General features: G+C 39.5%; 1 protein-coding gene across 2 annotated transcripts in view; it reads right to left on the bottom strand.

The window, feature by feature from the left end:
- The window catches only part of LOC122676925 (guanylate-binding protein 2-like), a 105,070-nt gene that overhangs the window by 42,388 nt on the left and 44,758 nt on the right, over positions 1 to 17,924 (bottom strand). The window contains exon 1 of one of the 2 annotated variants that reach the window (XM_043876519.1): positions 12,668 to 12,759. The exons of the other annotated variant lie outside the window; for it this stretch is intronic. The gene's annotated coding sequence lies outside the window, so the exon portion shown is untranslated. Of the gene's footprint in view, positions 1 to 12,667; positions 12,760 to 17,924 lie in introns of those variants that run through there. 2 annotated transcript variants of the gene reach the window in all.

The raw sequence follows: 17,924 nt of genomic DNA, 5'->3' as shown, positions 1-17,924 counted from the left end.
TTTCAGCAAAGACAGGCAATCAAAACTTTATACATATTAAATACCTTCTCAGGAAACATGCTCTGTTCCCTATTCACCACACATCTTTATAAGCTAAACTCTGTAACACTACAGAATTAATGCAACCTCTATAAATCTACATATTTTTACCTGATGCCCCACAAAGAAGGGAAAGACCTGCATCATGTCTAGAGAAAGATATATACCAAGGTTTAACTTAATTAACTGGTAGAAGAAGACATTTCTTGTTTATAGGTTGACAGGAAGAGAGAAAAAAATAGCAAGGGTGTCTGAGGATCTCCCAGGTCTGACAAGAGTCCCAAGTCTGAGGGAGGCTCTCCTTTGTATTTTTTCATCTCACTGAGTGGGACATTTCATGACCTCAAGATACAGAGAGCAAAAAGCATAGTTACCCCTTTATTCAAAGACAGTGCTATGCAGCATTCACATGTTCTCACACTGCTTCCAGCCCTCTGCCTAAGGTGGGGTAACTTTAGACAGTCATTCAGGCCGTCCTGGAGCCCATGCCAGAGGAGCTCTCTTGTCCAAAGGTGCCCCACTAAAAGGTCTCAATGTGTATACTTGTAAAACATATGATTTTATCTTTCAAAATAATCACTATCATTTGGAGGCTCATTTTTTTCACTGGAATGAATGCAGATTTGGGGGAACCAGAGTTTATATCTTTGGGGAATTCACTTTGAATGATGCATAAATAAAAATTGAAACTCAATCATTTGCTGTACAGCAGAAATTAACACATTGTAACTCAACTATGCTTTAATTTTTAAATTTTTAAAAATAAGAAAAAAATTCAAAAGTGCATATTTATTTAAGTGTGCAAAGCAACCATAACAAATAGATTTTTCATATCTGTCAAATCATCAAGCAGTTTCTCTCAGCTTCCAGTTTTTCTTCTCTAGGGTGCTTCTAATAATCATTGAATGTTAGTGTAATAATTCTGGAGAAGCTAAAAACATACAAATGTAAGGCACTCCCCTGTACTGAATTAGTGAACTAAAACTACATGATCCATTACCTGACATCTGCTGGCCTCTGGATGGATACAGATAGGAACTGTGTCATGGAATCTTTGTGCACGTTGGTTCATCAGCCACTTTGCCCAGAATATTCTGAGTGGATGACAAGACATTAAATATGGTAATTCCATTTTCAGCAATATCTTTGTGTAAAGTTGACTCAGACAATACTGTTAAAAAAAAAACTACTAAGATGTTAGATTCACTTTTGGTAATACTGTCAAAAAAAGATTCTTAAAATCACAGATGAATCAAGAAAGATTTTACATGGAAAAAATTCAGGAAACAAACACCTAAAATAAAAACACATTGGATATTTCTGGGCATGGAAGCCCCCAGGATAAGAAAGTCAGAATTCAGATTTACACAAATGTAAGGCAATAAAACTTTCACGTTGAGTCAGCATAATAAATGCCATGTTGCTTGCAAGTTGGGATGGAAGTTGTATTACCAAAACATACACCCTTTATTTAGTTTCAGTGTCCCTGGAACATGAGATTTAAAGGGAAAACTTGGTAACAAAGGCTTTTAACTTATAGGATAGCTACTTAGGGAGAAAAGAAGCCTTAAGTAAGACCAGGTATTGACATGTTAGAGTTACATATTTATAAGTTTACAAAGTCAGGGTTGGTTTGCACGCCACTTTCTGAGAGGCTCCAGCCAGTTCCCTGGTCCCCTTCTCCAAGCTGGTTCTGCCCATAGTGATCCCTTACACACATCTACCCTAACAAGAGGTAAGAATAGCCTTGTCTCACATCACTGATGTTACTGCTGGGTAACGCTTGAGACTCCTGGTCATGCTTCCTGTCAGGGGGCCCTTCACAGACTCACTGACCTCCCTAGAGAAAAATTCAGTGATTTGTAAATGGGTTGAGGTTAAAAAAAAAAAAAAAAAAAAAAACACCTTATCCATCTTCCCAAGATCCAATCTGGAAAAGATCGTATTAAGAGTCAACTGATGTGCCCTCTCCATGGGTGATGCATTGGTTTTGGTGTGGAGGGAAAGTGGTCCTAATTCTCAGTTCCGCTGAGGTAGCATCTAACAAATAATGGGAACTGTTAACCCTGTATAGAACACTGGCTAAGAAAGTGAAGTGTGTTAGTCACTCTTCGTGACATGATGGACTGCTGTAGCCTGCCAGGCTCCTCTGTTCATGGAATTCTCTAGGCAAGAATACAGGAGTGGGTAGACATTCCCTTCTCCAGGGACTCTTCTTGACCTCAGGATCAAACCCGTGTGGGTCTCCTGCTTTGCAGGCAGATTCTTTACCATCTGAGTCACCAGGGAAGCCCAGGTTAAATTAAAGAAAGTATTTTCCTCAGTGTTTGTAAATGCAACAGGTTTTAGAAATGTCCACATCCTGTATTCCATATTGACCAAGCCTGATACTTGTAAGTCTAGATGTATCTATTTCGGGTCTCTCTGATAGTTGTACCAAGAAAATTAGGAAGTGTAGGCTAAGGCTCTATTCATTTAGGACACAATGAGGCCATCCTATAATCAACATACATAGAAGCCCAGCTCCCTGGGAGATGTTACATGTACACTCTAAAGCCTAACATAACAGAAAATGGTGGACTCTTATAGATTTAAGGGCTTCAGCAGAACCCAGATGGATTTGAGGCAGTTGGTGAATCATAAGCCTCTTGTGTTTTTCTCTGAGACCATGACTTCACTTATAATTTGGGGTCAGTACTTCATGAAATGCCTTGGCATTATTCATCAGGCATTGCCCAGGTCTGATCTAGACTTAGCTTCAGTTGGTGCTTCGGCATTCCTTCCCATTCTCTCAGCCTTGAGTCAGGGTCTATTTTCCTTAAAGTTTCAATTTTTATTTTTTAGAATGTATTTCTTCTTAAATGGAAGATAATTGTTTTACAATGTTGTGTTGGTTTCTGCCATACAGCAACATGAATCAGCCATAGGTATACATACATCCCCTCCCTCCTGAACCTTCCTCTCACTTTATCCCGCCCCTTTAGGTCGTCACAGAGCACTGGGTTTGAGCTCCCTATGTCATACAGCAAATTCCCACTGCCTATTTATTTTATGGGTATTGTGTATACATATGGTATTGTGTATGTTTCAGTGATATTGTCTTAATTTGTCCCACCCTGCCTTCCCAGGTGGCACTGGTAGTAAAGAACCCACCTGCCAATGCAGGTAGACGAAGGATACACGGGTTTGATCCCTGGGACAGGAAGATCCCCTGGAGGAGATCTGGAGTATTCTTGAGAAGACTCTCGACTGGAGTATTCTTGCCTGGAGAATCCCATGGACAGAGAAGCCTGGCAGGCTGCAGTTCTTAGGGCTGCACAGAGTCGGACACGACTGAAGCAACTTAGTACGCACTCCTTCCCTTACCGTGTCCACAAGTCTATTCTCCATGTTGGTGTCTCTATTGCTACCCTGCAAATGGGTTCATCAGTACCATTTTTCTAGATTCCAGATACATGCATTAATATAGAACTTTTGTTTTACTTTCTGACTTACTTCAGTCTGTACAAGAGGATCTAGGTTCATCTACCAAAGGTTCACTCTTGAGCCATCATCTGTTGCTGCTTCTTTCATAGTTTCTGACCTAGTAGCTCCCATTCCTTCTTAACTGTTTCCTTAGCCCAGTCTACTACCCATGAAGTTTTTATGAAGAAAGCTACAGTTAGACCTATGCTTTGCTGTCCTGAGACCAGAGAAATAAAGTTAAGAATAGTTGCAAAATTTCTGAATCCACTCAGTGTACACACCATCAAAAGCATGTATCAGAATGTGATGGGCAAGGCAAGGCCTGTCTGGCTGGACATCCAACTATAACCTCACTTGTTTTTTTTCAGATAAGGCAGAATGTGTTCCACAGAAAGAGATGATGTTCCTCATTATAGGAAGATACCCCACTCAAATATGTCAGAAGTCACTGCCAAAACCTACTCATTTGCTGTGACCTGAGCCCTGCCCCTATACCTGCTAGGGCCTTCTCTCCATTGGTGAGAGCTTTGTCTATCTGCAGGATGGATTCCTCTATTGTTTTCTGTGACTGCAGGGAACACTGGGAGACCTCTGTCACCTGAAGAAACAAGGAACAAAAATATTTCAGGTAAGAAAGATCTAGAGGGCTTCCTAGTGGTGCAGCAGTTAAAAAAAAAATCCACCTGCAATGCAGGAGATGTAGAAGATGTAGATTTGACTGGGTCGGGAAGATCCCTTGAAGAAGGGAATGGCTACCCACTCCAGTATCCTTGTCTGGAGAATCCCATGGACAGAGGAGCCTGGTGGGCTACAGTCTATAGGGTAATGAAGAGTTGGACAGGGCTGAAGTGACTGAGAATGCATGCACATGAAAGATCTAAACTCTTGCTAGGGAAATTAAAATGCCAAATCTGACCTTGTAAACTTTGTATCTGTTAGGAAAATTAAATAGATAGCCTTGTTCAGGCTTCAGAGAGAAAACAGAACAGGCCTTGACCCTGCTTCTAACCTGCCTAGACACTGCCCTGATTGTGAGTACCCTGACTGCCTGCTGAGAGTACAAGCCTTGAGGCCCCATATAAGATAGAGGACAAATCTTGAGATTGTTGAGCCTCTGGAGGGGTCTGGCCAATGAAGCCCAAGACTTAACAACATTACAAGTTTTTACACAAAACAAACAGCATTAACAAGAAATCAGAACTGCAATTTGCTGACAGATTGATGATATCAGTTTGCCTCCTGTGATTATAAGCAGGAATCCCAAATTGCAATTTTTGACATCTCACCCATGAAGAAGACACATTGCCTGGGACATTTTCCCAATCGGGACTCCAAATGTGCTGTGTCATGGACTTGCCAGCACTATTTAAGTCTAAGTGTTAGTCGAAACCCAATTTGGTGACATATCCTCTACTGTTTCTATTTCTCTTTTCTTTTAATGTTAGTATATTGAAAGGTTCTCTAGTGGCTCAAGCAGTAAGGAATCTACCAGCAATGCAGGAGCTGCAGGAGACGCAGGTTCAATGCCTGGGTTGGGAAGATCCCCTGGAGGAGGGCATGGCAACCAACTCCAGTATTCCTGCCTGAAGAATCCCATGGACAGAAGAGCCTGGCAGCTACAGTCCATGGGGTCCCAGAGTCGGACACGACTGAAGGGACTTAGCACACACACATTTTGAAAGTAAGCCAGATAATTCTCTAATAAATATTGGTATTATTTATTAGTACATAACAAGTGGCTTATTTTAACAAATCCTTTGAATGTCAGATGAAAATGAAAATTTTCTGCAAAACAGCACCCAAAGATCTTGCTTTGTTTCTTCTTCTTCCTCATCACTCACAAACAACAAACATTTGCTCCATGCAATTCTGGAGTCTGGGAAATCCAAGATCAAGTTGCCAGAAAATGGGTGTATAGTGAGTTGCTTCCTGGTTCATAAACGGTGACTTCTCATCATGTCCTGACCTGAGGAAGTTGTGGGGGAGCTCTCTGGGTCCTCTTTTATAAGAGCACTAATCCCACTCATTAAGCATATGCCCTCATGACTTAGTCAGCTCCCAAAAGTCTCACCTCCAAATACTTTAGGGATTAGATTTTAACATATGAATTTTGGAGGGGGAAAAATATTCTGTCTGTAGCACCAAGGAACTGTTAACAGATTGACACTAACTAAGGAGACATGACAACTAAATACATTTTGGGTCCTGGCACAGAAGGGCACTCAAAGATGTGTAAAATAAATGATTGGTGTCTGGATTTTCATAATAGAAGCAGAATTGGTCTCCAGTACAAGAATCTTCAGAGAAACTGCAACTGCTTATATTGATAAGAAAGCCTTGTATCCTGAGAAATCAGATCATGGAACTAGAGTGAAATACAGTTGGTTTTGACTGAATTTCCAGGCTATGCTGTCTCTCTGGGCTTCTTTGGATGGTTTGAGGTGCTAGTGCTCATCTGTGAAGACAAGATGTGTGTAGATGAAGGTGCAGATAATGATACACCAGCCCAAGTGTTGTAGGTCTGGAGAAGCACTGGAGGAAAGCTTTGTCCTGAAAACAGAATCCCTTCTGGAACAGCCCTGGCAGAACATCATGGGGCTTGTATTTAAGCACTTGGCTGGTGGGTCCCTGTGGTTCTGCAGGTGGCCCAGCAAGGACTTGGTCCACATTTGTGTCTCTATGTCCCTGACCATAATATACATTCCAAGCTCTTTGGTGGGACATACAAACCCTCCTTTGCTTTTTACTTCTCTTCTTTTCACAGCTATTTCTAAGGCTTCCTCAGACAGCCATTTTGCTTTTTTGCATTTTTTTTTCTTGGGGATGCTCTTGATCCCTGACTCCTGTACAATGTCACGAACCTCTGTCCATAGTTAATCAGGCACTTTGTCTATCAGATCTAGTCCTCAAAATCTATTTCTCATTTCCACTTTATAATCATAAGGGATTTGATTTAGGTCATACCTGAATGGTTTAGAGGTTTCCCCCACTCTCTTCAATTTAAATCTGAATTTGGCAATAAGGAGTTCATGATCTGAGCCACAGTCAGCTCCTGGTCTTGTTTTTTCTGACTGTGTAGAGCTTCTCCATCTTTGACTGCAAAGAATGTAATCAATCTGATTTCGGTGTTGACCATCTGGTGATGTCCATGTATAGAGTCTTTCTTGTGTTGTTGGAAGAGGGTGTTTGCTATGACCAGTGTGTTCTCTTAGCAGAACTTTATTAGCCATTTCCCTGATTCATTCTGTACTCCAAGGACAAATCTGCCTGTTACTCCAGGTGTTTCTTGACTTCCTACTTCTGCATTCCAGCCCCCTAAAATGAAAAGGACAGCTTTTTTGGGTGTTAGTTCTAGAAGGTCTTATAGGTCTTCACAGAACCATTCAACTTCAGCTTCTTCAGCATTACTGGTCAGGGCATTGACTTGGATTACAGTGATATTGAATGGTTTGTCTTGGAGATGAACAGAGATCATTCTGTCATTTTTGAGATTGCATCCAAGTACTGCATTTTGGATTCTTTTGTTGACTATGATGGCTACTCCATCTCTTTTAAGGGATTCCTGCCCACAGTAGTAGATATAATGGTCATCTGAGTTAAATTCACCCATTCCAGTCCATTTTAGTTCACTGATTCCTAAAATGTCAATGTTCACTCTTGCCATCTCCTGTTTGACCACTTCCAATTTGCCTTGATTCAAGTACCTAATATTCAGAAAAAGAAATGCAAAAAAGCAAAATGGCTGTCTGAGGAGGCCTTACAGATACCTGTGAAAAGAAGAGAAGCAAAAAACAAAGGAGAAAAGAAAAGATATATCCATTTGAATGCAGGGTTCCAAAGAATAGCAAGGAGAGATAAGAAAGCCTTCCTCAGCAAAGAAACAGAGGAAACAAGAGAATGGGAAAGACTAGAGATCTCTTCAAGAAAATTAGAGATACCAAGGGAAGATTTCATGCAAAGAAGGGTTCGATAAAGGACCAAAATGGTATGGACCTGACAGAAGCAGAAGATATTAAGAAGAGGTGGCAAGAATACATAGAAGAACTGTACCAAAAAGATCTTCACAACCCAGATAATCATGATGGTGTGATCACTCATCTAGCGCCAGACATCCTGGAATGCAAAGTCAAGTGGGCCTTAGGAAGCATTACTGCAAATAAAGCTAGTCGAGGTGATGGAATTCCAGCTGAGCTATTTCAAATCCTAAAAGATGATGCTGTGAAAGTGCTGCACTCAATATGTCAGCAAATTTGGAAAACTGAGCAGTGGCCACAGGACTAGAAAAGGTCAGTTTTCATTCCAATCCCAACGAAAGGAAATGTCAACGAATGTTCAAACTACCGCACAATTGCACTCATCTCACACGCTAGTGAAGTAATGCTCAAAATTCTCCAAGCCAGGCTTCAATAATACACGAACCATGAACTTCTAGATGTTCAAGCTGGTTTTAGAAAAGGCAGAAGAACCAGAGATCAAATTGCCAACATCCGCTGGATCATCAAAAAAGCAAGAGAGTTCCAGAAAAACATCTATTTCTGCTTTATTGACTATTCCAAAGCCTTTGGCTGTGTGGATCACCACAAACTGTGGAAAATTCTGAAAGAGATGGGAATACCAGAACACCTGACCTGCCTCTTGAGAAACCTGTATGCAGGTCAGGAAGCAACAGTTAGAACTGGACATGCAACAACAGACTGGTTCCAAATAGGAAAAGGAGTACGCCAAGGCTGTATATTGTCACCCTGCTTTTTTAACTTATATGACGTGTACATCATGAGAAACTCTGGGCTGCCTGAAGCACAAGCTGGAATCAAGATAGCCGGGAGAAATATCAATAACCTCATATATGCAAATGACACTACGTTATGGCAGAAAGTGAAGAACTAAAGAGCCTCGTGGTGAAAGTGAAAGAGGAGAGTGGAAAAGTTGGCTTAAAGCTCAACATTCAGAAAACTAAGATCGTGGCATCTGGTCCCATCACTTCATGGCAAATAGATGGGGAAACAGTGGAAACAGTAGCTGACTTTATTTTTCTGGGCTCCAAAATCACTGCAGACGGTGATTGCAGCCATGAAATTAAAAGACGCTTACTCCTTGGAAGGGAAATTATGACCAACCTAGACAGTATATTAAAAAGAAGAGACATTACTTTGCCAACAAAGGTCCATCTAGTCAAGGATATAGTTTTTCCAGTAGTCATGTATGGATGTGAGAGTTGGACTATAAAGAAAGCTGAGCACAGAAGAATTGATGCTTTGGAACTGTGGTGTGGGAGAAGACTCTTGAGAGTCCCTTGGACTGCAAGGAGATCCAACCAATCCATCCTAAAGGAGATCAGTCCTGGGTGTTCATTGGAAGGACTGGTGCTGAAGCTGAAACTCCAATACTTTGGCCACCTGATGCAAAGAGCTGACTCATTGGGAAAGACCCTGATGCTGGGAATGATTGAGGGCAGGAGGAGAAGGGGACGATAGAGGATGAGATGGTTAGATGGCATCACCAACTCAATGAACATGAGTTTGGGTAAACTCCGGGTGTTGGTGATAGACAGAGGTCTGGTGTGCTGTGGTTCATGGGGTCACAGAGTAAGACATGACTGAGCAAGTGAACTGAACTGAACAAACCCTCCATCACAGTTTTTTCTCTAGCTTTCCATCCTTATCCCTTAAGTGATGCCTCCCACCTCCCATAGAGTTATAAGATACAAGAACACAATCTCTGTTTTTTTCACATATTTGTCCATATTTTTTCTTGTGCCTTGATGCTCATCCACCCTTTCTCAACCATTCAGCACACTGAGTGATACTACTTCTAGTATCTTGTATCTCTTCTTACCCCAATTTTTCTTAAGCTCCCTTCCCGATTTGGAATGGCTTTGAGTACTTTGAGTTGGTCCTTAGCTACACCCCATGCTGGATGTGTGACTTTGAATAACTTAACTTCTTTGTGCATCACATTTCTCAATTGTATATTGTGGGTAGCAGTAGAATCTAATTCATATTATTCTTGAGTCTTTACCTGGTAATCCAGCAAAAGCACTTTAGAATATGCCTGGTACAAAAAATGCATACTCAATATGTATCAGCTGTTAGGAACCTTTCTTCTTATACTATTCCTTGTCCATCATCATCATCTGTGTATTCTAGTATGATAACTCTTATTAAACTAGACTCAATCAACTATTATATTTGTTTGCATTTCAGATAATAACCACTGTGCAATCAAAAGTGTGTCTTAAATATTGTATCCCATTTTTAGAAAAAGTCAGTACAAGAAAGAAATCTCATTTACTTGGATTCATTATGCTAAACTATTTTTAGAAATATTTGTGGTCTCTTCAAGAATACCTAATTGTGGTTATAAAAAGATAAAAAGTCAAGCTATCACCATGTTCCACTTCCCCCCTACAGCTGGTACTGTTTGGTCTTAGGCCTTCAGAAAGAGGAAAAAAGACCATTTGACTTCTTTCATTTACCCATCTCTGATCTCTCCTTGGGCTTCCCAGGGGGCTCAGATGGTAAAGAATTTGCCTACAATGCAGGGGACCTGGGTTTGATCCCTGGGTCGGGAAGATCCTCTGGAGAAGGGAATGGCAACCCACTCCACTCTCGCCTGGGAAATCCCATGAATTGAGGAGCCTGGCAGGCTAAAGTCCACAGAGTTTCAAAGATTCCTTATCTTAACTCCTTCCTTAGGCACTAATTTATAGTCAAGTTCAACCTTTTCTTTGCCTCTGAGTAAAGATTGTGTCCTCCAGGAACAGAGAAATTTGTTGAAATAGTCTCCACTGTGGGCTCTAAAAGCAGTTTCAGCTCAACCTGGCAATAACTGACAGATACCTTTTCATTCTGCAACAATAAATCATCCTTTTTTCTATAGTATCTTGCCAGGGAAATGTAGAAAAATACAATATAAAGAAGTTGTTATTAACAGAAGGGATGCTCCAGCTGTGATTCTCTTGGACAAAATAGCCTGATGGCTTTAGAGTGGCTGGAATTTGGAATGGGCAAGGTATCTAGAAACTTGTTTTAGAGCCAGCCACTTCTGACTAATTTTCAAGGTTACCTATGGAAATTCTCTTAATTCCCTGGGGCCAATCTCATTATCCATAAAATGATGAGTTTGGCAACCATGAACTCGAGATACCCTAGTACAACTGTAGTATGATTAATAGTGACCCAACAACCAATAGTGAGCAATAAAAAGGTGGATTGTGGCTGAAAGCAGAGCTTCCTCAAATAACTTGTATTGCTATGAATGAAAATTTACATGTAGAAAAATAACTTGCCCAGTAATGGCTCCAAGCACTCTGAACATAGGGTGGAACCTTTCACAAGTACTTTGAATGATGACTTGAAGGTGTGAAGATATGGAAATGGACAAGTTCCCTTGCTCTTGACAATTACAATTCAGATTGTTTTCTGGCACTTTATCAATATGAACTAAGACTTTTTTGGTCAGACGTTATTTAGTCTGATTCATGTTGATATACAGCAGAAACCAACACAACACTGTAAATCAATTATCCTCCAATTAAAACTAAATAAATTAAAGAAAAAGAAGTTCTATAGGCAAAAAAAAAAAAAAAGACCAAAAAAAGTTTTCGGTGATTGTGTCTCTGGTAAGCAGAATTAAAAAGTTCCTGAAGATATCTCTCCTCTAATATATATACACTGCACTGTCCCTGGAAATAGACTGTTTTCATCCTATGCTTAGGCTACTTTATAGAACACAACTTAACTTTTAAGAAACTGTAGGCTGACCAGGGTGGCATTACCTAATCACATGAGAATATTTCCTGGTGCTCTCCAGAACTGTGGGGCTCAGGCCTGTCCCCAACAACTTGCATGGCCTCAGGAGTGGAGGGAATACAACCAATAAAAATCATTCTGAGCAGCTTTAAATTGGTGATAGTCGATCTCCATTTGGAAGGGCTGCCTGAGGGGTCTTGGGATTCTCCGGAAAGCAAGGCTGCTGAGTGTCTCTTTTTGGAGGATACCTGAGCTAGCCGCCCAATTCTCCCAGGTAAGGCAGTCCAGATTTTCTCAGTTCTGCCTTCGGGGGAATATGGGAATTTGTGTACATTAGGTCTTGGAATTACGTAGATGCCTTGAACCCCCAAGAGTCTGCTCCTATGAACAGGTTTCTCCTGACACTTGCTCTGTGCCAGGTCCCTAGCTACCCTGATCTGCTTGGCCCACCCATGCACGATACAAACATTGTTAGCCAGACTTGGGAAGCCAAAAGTTTTATTTCTCTCTTGTGTAAGAGTTGGAAAGCCTTGCATGGCACAGGGAACTCTGCTCAATAATTATTGCCTATGAAAGCATGAAAAAAGATCTTACCTCTGTGAGCCTCCATGTTCTTAACAATAGGTAGGTAAAACAATCATTCCTCCTGGATTTGTTACTGTACAGGTTGATAACAAATAGCTTAATAAATAATTTTTATTTAGCCAGGATTAGTATACTACTTCTTCAGTGAGCAAGTGAAGCCATGAGTTCATATGTCCATAAGTCCTGTAAACTGTAAAATGCCTAGAAATATGATTGATAGATTATTTTGTCAGAAAAAAATTATAGATTGGCTTAACACTTCTCCTCTGTATGAAATATCTTATTTCATTTTATCTGTTGGGGAGCAGTATGGAGTAAAGCAGGGTTTTTTGTTTTTGGTTTTTGGTGTCTTACAAGCAGGAGAATTTAAAGAGTTCTTAGAGTTAATATTTCAAAAAGCTCTGGGGAAGAGTAGATGAGTTTACACAGCTAGGTATTTCAGGTGTTTTGTTTGCTTGCTTTTGTTTTTCGCTTTTACTGTAAAGGAGATATCCAAGCAAATAAGCTTTAAACTTCAATTAAACAGGTAAATTAGAAGATTAGATTGTGTAGATGATTAACAGTTTCCAAAAGTTATTATCTGTAAAGTCTCCGTGATGATTAAAAATATCCCAAATCCCTATTTACAGCAAGTTACCACAGCTGATTCTGATGTAACTTGTGCATGAGCCATGTTTTTAAAAAGTGCACGCTAAATGAGTAAACTTTATAGCTATTTTTAACAGTTGGTGAGCGTAAATGTGATTGAATTATTTCATATATTAGAGCTTTGTAGAATTTATGAAATTAAATATAGTTATTACAAAAATAAGCAAGAAATAACCTACTGGGATGTAAACAGTCTGAAGGTAGGGGTCCTCTCGTCTTTTTTTCTCGGGTTTCTCCAACGCCTGGTAGGGGGCAGTTATAAAATGCTCGAAGGAGGGAGGAGGAGATGGGAGGAAGCGACGCCACCCCGCACCTCAGCAAAGGGGCTGAATTTTGGTCTTCAGTCAGAGAAAGGATATCAGCCTCCTTTCCGCAGTTGAGGTAGGATTCATTCCTCTTCCTTTGTAGGGCTTTTTGTGCAGCCCCCAGGGGGATGCTGGAGGAGGAGCAGCGCATCTTGCTTTGGTCTCGCAACCGCAACCACCACGCACAGCAACGCCGCGCGGCCGCCAGCTACCTTTCAGCTTGCAGGGGAAGGGAGGGTACGCCAGTGCGGTCTGTGCTGGGAAATTTTTGTTGTTCGCTAACGGAAACGTGCCTGGATGACCACACCGAGAAGCGAATTTGTGTATTGCGCGGGGGAGCTGTAGCTGGGGGACAGGTTCTCAGTTCTCAGCTGCCTTTGTTCGCCCCTCGCGCTCTCCCCGCGTCTGGCTTCGGAAATCGACTGTTCAGTAGCTGAAAATCAAGAAGGGATGTTATAGCCCTCCTGCTTGGAGAAGAGGCGAACCGAAAGAAGAGCTCATTTTGTGGTTTAACTGTCGGAGTTTTTAACGTTGGTGGTTTTGTTTTTTCATTTTTTTAAAAATTGGGGAAGGGATTAAGGGATGAGGCTGGTGACAAGTCGGCTTGGCTCCTCTACACCTGGCACTGGAAACCCAGGTATCCCCAAAACAGACCTGGCCCGTTTTTTACGGTTGGCTTGGGTTTCTTTGGCCTCGCAATACAGAGCAGCAGCCGTGAATGTGACAAAGTAACTGTGGGGTGAAATAGTTCAACAGACCGTTTCTCAGGGGTGCTTTGCCAGGAAAGAGGTTTGGGGTTTTGTTTGCCTGAATGGTTAATTTTGGTAATTTTTGCTTACGCATTTCCTGTCTGTTTTCTGTTAGTTAACATACCTACTCTATTCATAACAATAAAAATACGTGCAGTATGTTCTTGCATATATGAAACCTTGATATTATAGATTACCTAAAGATAATCACTACGATTTTGATGTACATTCTTCCTGATTTTTTTTCTTTCTTATATTAAGGTATATCTGTATTTTGATATCCTGAAGCTTATATAATTTAGAGTTCTGCTTTAAAGAAAATAAAAAATTAAAATTAAAAAAAAATTAAAATTAGCAAATAAAGTCTAAGTAACATTTTCTACAGAACTTTATATCACCTTCTTTTTTTTTTTTTTTTTTTTTTGCACTTCTTAGAGTACTTCCTTCTTATTTCTTCTTATCATATTTGAATTTCATTGTGCACACTAATTTCTGGCATTCTTAATAATGTTGAGCCCTACAGAAGAAACATTTTTAGTGCATTTTAAAATTTCATTTCATTATACTGAGCAACTGAATGACAGTTATAATTAAATTGACCTTTTACTATTTTTGTTGTCTTCTGAATAGTTATAGGTAGGAGCTGTTTTGCTAGAACAGCGTGGTCTTTGGTTCATTAGCTAGCTTTCTTTTTTAATTTATTTTTTAATTGGAGGATAATTGCTTTACAATGTTGTGTTGGCTTCTGCCATAAACAATGTGAATCAGTCATTTTAAATATATATATATACTCCCTCTTGAGCCTCCCCCCATCCTGTCCCTCTAGGGTCACAGAGCACAGAGGCTGAACTCACTGTGTTATAAAGCAGCTTCCAACTAGCTATTTTACTCATGATAATGTATATATGGCAATGCTACTTTCTTAGTTTCTCCCACCCTCTCCTCCTGCTGCTGTGTCCACAAGTCTGGACACATGACTCCACCCCTTCATCTGTCTTATGGTTCTTTAGATCTTTAGTGGTAGATCTTTTCCAGAAGGTTCCAGTTTTTTTCATCCATGGTTGTTCTGCAAATGATTATGACTTTGGTATACCTATCAGAGGAGGTGAGCTCAGATGAGTGTCTTTCTACTCTATCATCTTGTGTGGTCTCCTGAATTTAATATTGAGGTATAAAAATCCCTTTTTCTTTTATATTTGATGTAATGCTAGTCATCACATTTTCTTAGGAAAGTTTACCTTTAAGTTGTGATTATATACCATCTTTCCTAATGTTAAAGCTAAAATGTACTTGTCCAATATAGTATCATGGTGAAATTAGATGATAAGTGCTTTCTTTTTAAAAAAAACTTTACAAAATGTATGAAGTAAACATAATTTTCTATTTCAACATTGCCAGTATTTCATCTTTTGACATTAGTCCACTCAGAGTCTGAAAGGACTTTGGGAATTCTGTTAGTTTTTCTTAGCTGCAGTTTATTTATCTCTAAGTGGATTTAGCTAATCTCTAGTATTTGTTTGTACTTTTCCAATTTATGATATTAAAATCAATGCAGATTTTCAATTCACTTAACTCTAAGTTGGCAATAAAAATATTATTTACTCAATATGTACCTCAAAGGTTTGCTAAATATGTAAGCTTTTAGAATGAATCTTCCAAGCAATAATTGGCATTAAACTGTAAGCTGTATTTATTTTTTTAAAAACTATTTCAATATTTGGTATGTACCCACCAAGATGGACTCTTTAATCTTTTAGTCAGTTTAAAAAAATCAGTACAAGTAAATGAGTAATAAATGTGATTGATTCTATATTGATTCAGTTCAATTTGACAGACATTTAATTGCATAATTATTATATGCTTATCCCTGTAATAGATATAGACTGTGACATGGTCCCAGATATTGAATTGTTTACAATCTTGAAAGGTGAAAGTTTTATAAGAAAAACATACAAAGGAAATCTGGTGGTGGTTTAGTTGCTAAGTCACATCTGATACTAATTCAAATAATAATTAGTATATGAATATGTATGTGTTAACATGAATGTATACACATGAATGAGTATATGCATATAAAATTTCAGGTGAAAATGAAGAATGGTAACAAGTATATGGGTAATGGGCATAGGGGGTAGCTATTCTAGCTCTGTTAGTCAAAAAAGGATTCTCTGAGGAGGTAACATATATAAAAGTTGTAAATAAAGGGAGGGGGTAAACCATTTGAAGTGGTAGTGGAATAGTGTTTCAGGCAGGAGATCGGCAGGTTGCTGAAGTGAAAACAAGCTTGGTGTGCTCAGGAAACCATGGGATAATTTTGTTATAACACCAAAAATATATGCAACAAAATATCACAGACAAATTTTTTTAATGAATCCTGAAACAGTTTGGTCATTTTGAAAGTTGAACCCAAGCTGGGCTAAGTATAGTGGCCCTGTACTTCTGAGACACAGAGATTGATGTAGAAGGAGGGTGGGCACATGACCCAGACCTGAATAATAATAGTCCTTTATCTCCTCACTGGATCCAAGAAGTCCTCCTTTCTCTCTTATGTTTTTAGCTTTATTTTTAATATGCTTTATTGAGGCTATAAAGATGGGTTTCTAAAAAAGAATAGTCTAAGGAGAGTTAGTTCTTTTTGAATGTAAACAAGATATTTTTAATATTTAATAATGGAGGCAAAAATAAATTCAGATTATTTCTTTCAGATTCCATGATTTGTAAATGTTCCAAAGAATATTTTTTTAATTACACTCAAAAGTTCAGTTATAAGAGTATAATATTGGTAAAGGAAATTTTATTAAAATGGCTTATTAAACTGGTAGAATTGAATGGGGTTGTATTTAAGTGATATGAAATTTTTCATATTCTATTAGTGAATTCCAGAAAAAAATGGTCTAGCATCTTGTTTTAGAAATGGTGGGGTTCTTTGAAACCTAGGGTACTCAGCTATTGGGCGTAATGAAAATATTCAGACAGGAGCAATCTCATTATTCAACATCCTGCTACACAAAGTTTGGGAAAGTTGGAAAAGCTGACCTCCATCAGGTGCTCACAGAAAATATTAAGTGTAGGATGGGAGGCATGAGGGAGCTGCCTTGGTGGGGCAGGCAGGCTGGACATTTCTTGGTTTGAGGTTATGCCTCTGTACCTAGAGAAGAGAGATGACTGGTGTTGTCACCAGGAGACTTGAGCTGAATTACAGGTAATTGCAGCCCACCATTGGGATAGGAATAAGATCATAAAGAAATAAAAGACCCATATGATGCAGGTGTTCAGAGTCTGCTAAAATTGGGAGTAGAACAGCAATACTGAGAAAAACCTTTTGACACTCCAGGTTTTACATAACGAACAATGTAATTGCAGAACTCCATTGGAGAAATTTGAGGCTTTATTCACTTAAATTAGCTATAGAATAAACAAAACCCATGTCCACCTGAACTGCAACTATACTGAATCATCTTAACAGAAAAGAGATGTACCCATTTCTAAGCATAAGTACTATGTCAGTGCCAACTATTTTTTTTTTCTTTTTTTTTCTTTTTATTTTTTTTTTCCAGTGGGTTTTGTCATACATTGATATGAATCAGCCATGGATTTACACTTATTCCCCATCCCGATCCCCCCTCCCACCTCCCTCTTCACCCGATTCCTCTGGGTCTTCCCAGTGCACCAGGCCCGAGCACTTGTCTCATGCATCCCACCTGGGCTGGTGATCTGTTTCACCATAGATAGTATACATGCTGTTCTTTTGAAATATCCCACCCTCACATTCTCCCACAAAGTTCAAAAGTCTGTTCTGTATTTCTGTGTCTCTTTTTCTGTTTTGCATATAGGGTTATCGTTATCACCTTTCTAAATTCCATATATATGTGTTAGTATGCTGTAATGTTCTTTATCTTTCTGGCTTACTTCACTCTGTATAAGGGGCTCCAGTTTCATCCATCTCATTAGGACTGGTTCAAATGAATTCTTTTTAATGGCTGAGTAATATTCCATGGTGTATATGTACCACAGCTTCCTTATCCATTCATCTGCTGATGGGCATCTAGGTTGCTTCCATGTCCTGGCTATTATAAACAGTGCTGCGATGAACATTGGGGTGCACGTGTCTCTTTCAGATCTGGTTTCCTCAGTGTATATGCCCAGAAGTGGGATTGCTGGGTCATATGGCAGTTCTATTTCCAGTTTTTTAAGAAATCTCCACACTGTTTTCCATAGCGGCTGTACTAGTTTGCATTCCCACCAACAGTGTAAGAGGGTTCCCTTTTCTCCACACCCTCTCCAGCATTTATTGCTTGTAGACTATTCGATAGCAGACATCCTGACTGGCATGTAATGGTACCTCATTGTGGTTTTGATTTGCATTTCTCTGATAATGAGTG

Source organism: Cervus elaphus, chromosome 20 (assembly GCF_910594005.1).
Source record: "Cervus elaphus chromosome 20, mCerEla1.1, whole genome shotgun sequence".
Taxonomy (NCBI): Eukaryota; Metazoa; Chordata; class Mammalia; order Artiodactyla; family Cervidae; genus Cervus; species Cervus elaphus.
The sequence above is the reverse complement of the archived record's forward strand: the minus strand, read 5'-3'. Positions and strand labels throughout refer to the sequence as shown.